This window comes from Amblyraja radiata, chromosome 37 (genome assembly GCF_010909765.2).
Source record: "Amblyraja radiata isolate CabotCenter1 chromosome 37, sAmbRad1.1.pri, whole genome shotgun sequence".
Taxonomy (NCBI): domain Eukaryota; kingdom Metazoa; phylum Chordata; class Chondrichthyes; order Rajiformes; family Rajidae; genus Amblyraja; species Amblyraja radiata.
This window is the reverse complement of record NC_045992.1, coordinates 20,110,634-20,114,960: the sequence shown is the minus strand read 5'-3', so window position 1 is coordinate 20,114,960 and position 4,327 is coordinate 20,110,634. Positions and strand designations below refer to the sequence as shown.

Below are 4,327 nucleotides of genomic sequence, written 5' to 3'. Positions count from 1 at the left end.
ATTGGATTATCTGCTGAACTGTCGCTGGACAGTTTTAAGAAGGTACAGCGAGACGTTTGGACACAAAAGTGGACTGTGTTGGGATGATCAGCTCAGATCATGTTGAATGCTGGTGGAAACTGGTGTGGCCGCGTGGCCTGCTCTAGCTATTTTCAATGTCGATGTTGTTCTCACGGAGTCCGGGGTGTAGCGTTGCAGAAGGGCGCACGTTTTGCCTGTTTAAGGCCCGAGGTTCAATTCCTGTCACTTCCATCTGGTGAATTTACAAAAGTTGGGGAAAATCCCGCAAACGGTGTCTGAAGAAATTCGGACTTTAAAATGCAGACTTGATTTTGCCCGGAATCCTAGAGAAATGGGAAAGTGAGGTTTCGGAGGTATAAATCCTCGTCGATTTGCCCGTTTATATTTTATTTCGTTCAATGTCAGGACCTGGGAACCGGGAGCAAGTATACGCGACAGCAGTGAGCACAAGGATGTTAACCCAGGTGTAAAGACCTGGGAACATGGCGAAATAGTGAGACAGGGATAACAACACCGATGAGCACACCAAGAAAATGAAAAAGGCAGTGAGAAAGACAGAAGGGGAAGGGAGCACTCCCTACCCCTCCTCTTCAACCTCTCTCTTCTTTCCCTTCTGCTCCTACCCTCTCCAATCCCTCCCTGACATATTTCTGCTACTCATTACCCTTACCCTATATCTCCCTCCCTCCCTCCAAAACTCTTCTCCCCTCCCATATCCCTCCAAACCCCCACCCACTCCTCACCTCCCCCTACCCCCACCCCACTATCCCTCCTGATCTTCCCCCACGGCCCTCCTCTCCCTATAATCCCCACTCCCTAACTTCCCCACTACCCATCCTCTGCCTCTATCCCCACTCCTACCCACTCTCCATCCTCATCTCCCTCTTCTTTCCATTCTCCTTCTCCTCCCCTCCTCCAATTCCTCACCTATCCCTCCCTCTCCTTTCCCCTAACCTCAGTCATTCCCTCCCTCCCTCCATAACTCTCCCCTCCCTACCCCCTCCCTACCCCCTTCCTATCCTTCCACCCCCCCCCCCCCCCCCCCCCCACACACACACTTTCCAAAAGTGAACAATGAGAAATTTAAAATTTTGCAAAGAACTGTGGAGCTCCATCCAGCGCGGCCTGTCAGCTTCGGAAGTCGCGGTCTTCGGTAAATAAGCGGCCGTTCCAGGTTTCCCAAAGCTGTGAGGTTTCTCCTGCGCATCATCATCCGGCCTGAGCATCATCATCCGGCGAGAACGACCTGGAACAACGGGCCCCGTAGCGGCGACTGCGGAGGCCAAAATAATCCCGACTATGGGAGGACATGGGGATGGGGACTGGACTTTATGCCTTCCTCATAATGGAAACCATTGTGGGGGGAGCTTTTTTATGTTTAAATCTCTTTATTATTGTCATTTCTGTATTCTTTTTTCATGTGCTGCAATGGCAATAAGCTTTTCACTAATGAATTCCCTTTGAAACTTTGAACCATTGATATTCCACCATTCTCCCGTTCCCCCAACGCAATATTCCACCACTCACCCATAGCGCCTAACTGCGCAGGCGTGGCTTATTTCCCTTCTTACCCGAGCACTCCCTCCCCTTCCTCTTCATGTGTGGGAGGGGAGGAAGGAAAGGTGGGAGGGAAGTTGGGTGCGTGGCCGGGGGTGGGGTGAGAGGGAGGAGGGGGTGTGTGGACGGGGTGGTGTCGGAGGGGGGGAGAGTGTGGTGTGGGGGGGAGAGGGATCGTGGGGGTGGGGTGTGTGTGGCGGCGTGAAGTGGGGTGGGGGGGCAGGTGTGTATGTGGGCGGGAGGGGTGTAGGGGGAAATGGGATGTGGGAGGGGAGGGGTGTGTTGCGGAGGGTGTGTGTGTGTGGGAGGGATGTGTGTATGGGCGGGGGGGTGTGGGCGTGGTGTGTGTGTGTGTGTGTGTGTGTGTCGTGTGTGTGTGTGTGTGTGTCGTGTGTGTGTGTGTGTGTGTGTGTGTGTGTGTGTGTGTGTGTGTGTGTGTGTGTGTGTGTGTGTGTGTGTGTGTCTGTGTGTGTGTGTGTGTGTGTGTGTGTGTGTGTGTGTGTGTGTGTGTGTGTGTGTGTGTGTGTGTGTGTGTGTGTGTGTGGGGGGGGGGGGTTGTGTGGGGGATGGGTGTGTGGGGGGGTTGTGGGGGTGGGATTGTGGCGGTGGGGAGGGTTGTGGGGGCGCGGGCAGGTTGTGGGGGGCTTGTGTGTGGGGGGGAATGGGGGGCGGGGAGGGAGATACACATCCAACCAAAGGTTGCAAGGAGAAACCGCGAGGATGTTACTATATTACACTATATTCATATATATACCATGATATTACTATATTACACTATATTCAACCACGACAGAATCGCGAAATTGGGCCATTCAGCCCACAGTCTACATTGCCATTCAATCCAGAGATTCACCACCTTCTGACGAAATACATTTCTCCTCATCTCCTTTCCAAAGGTATTTCCTTTTATTCCCCTTTCCGTCCAGTTGTCTCTGTGGCGCAATCGGTCAGCGCGTTCGGCTGTTAACCGAAAGGTTGGTTGTTCGAGCCCACCCAGGGACGCTGGTGATCGGATATTTTTTGCTGTGCATGTCCTTGGCAGCTGAGCAAATCTGCTCTCTCCAGACGCTGGCGCGCTCTGCTGTCGCCTCAATCCGCTGAGTGGGTGTCTCCCTGCGGCGTCTCACTTCCTTTCATTGAAATGTTCTTCTTTTCTATAAACAACATACCAGGAACTGAAGAAGGGTCTCGACCCGAAACGTCGCCTATTCCATCTCTCCAGAGATGCTGCCTGTCCTGCTAATTTATTTAAGCGTTTTATGTCTATCCCTGGAACTAGCGGATTGGATTATCTGCTGAACTGCCGCTGGACAGTTTTAAGAAGGTACAGCGAGACGTTTGGACACAAAAGGCGCCGAGAGGTATGGGGAGGGAAGGGAACAGTGGACTGTGACGGGATGATCAGCTGATAACATGTTGAATGGTGGTGGAAACTCGTGTGGCCACGTGGCCTGCGCCAGCTATTTTCAAAATCGATGTTGTTCACACGGAGTCCGGGATGTAGCTCTGCAGAAGGGGGCACGTTTTTCGTGTTTATGGCCCCAGGTTCAATTCCCGTCACTTCCACCTGTTGATTTTACAAAAGTTGGGGGAAATCCCGCAAACGGTATCTGAAGAAATTTGGACTTTAAAATGCAGACTCGACTTTGCCCCGAATCCTCGATAACTGGGAAAGTGACGTTTCGGAGGTATAAATCCCCGTCGATTTGCCCGTTTATATTTTATTTCGTTCAATGTCGGGACCTGGGAACCAATACGCGACAGCAGTGAGCACAAGGATATTAGGCAAGGTGTAGAAACCTGGGAACATGGCGAAGTAGTGAGACAGGGATAACAACACTGATGAGCACGCTTAGAAAATGAAGAAAGACGCCGAGAAATACAAAACAAACAAGATGAGAGTTTTTACGATGTGTAGATAGTTCGATATAGATAAATATGCAAAGCACACTATAAAGGATAGAATGATGGCAGCAAGCTGGAATACAATTGGAGTGATTGGAGCGGTGTGAGTGTAAATGAGAGGCGCTGGGGGGTGATCCACCAGAAAGGGGCGAGTCTGGACAGACAGGTTTATTTTCCTGGAACAAAGGAAGCTGAGGCGGACCTGATCGGGATTTACCCAATAATGAGGGTCTTCGAGAGTAGAAAATTATTTCCGATAACACCCCCACAGTCTAGCCACCCGGAAGCCAGAAAGTATCAAATGTAGTACTGTTTACACGAATGTGGTGTATGATATCTGGATCCTACCGCATGTAGGAGGCTGGTGGATCCAGGTACTATCACAATGTTTAAGAAATGCTGGACGAAGTGGGACCCGTTGGGTCACACGGGAGGCCCGGTCCCCCAGCGTAACCCCCAAAGAGTTTCCATCAATGTAAAAAAGTAGCTCTCGTGTTTTCTGCCAGAACCCCCCCCCCCCCCCCCCCCCCCCCCCCCCCCCCCCCCTTGATATTACATTAAAGCGGAGAGGTTCCTGCGCAGATCACGCTGCGGCCCATGATGAGAGGAATGGGAAAGTGTCCGGACTCAGTCCTTTCACAACAGGCGGGACACCCGCCAACCGGGCTCAGTCTCTCCAGCCTGCTGACTCGGGACTTGAGGGAAGAACCCCCGCCTTCACCTGCCGGGGACTGAATGTGACTCCCGCCCACGCTAATTTGTTTGCCCCTTGACGGCCATCTGTCTTACCTCATGTTGTCCTTTGAAAGTTACCAACCCTCTGGCTTCCCGCTGCTCTTTGCTA

General features: G+C 52.0%; 1 non-coding gene across 1 annotated transcript; it reads left to right on the top strand.

The window, feature by feature from the left end:
• Nucleotides 1-2,506: 2,506 nt before the first annotated feature.
• trnan-guu lies at nucleotides 2,507-2,580 on the top strand. The gene has a single exon. It is a non-coding gene; the product is annotated as a tRNA-Asn (tRNA).
• Nucleotides 2,581-4,327: the final 1,747 nt, after the last annotated feature.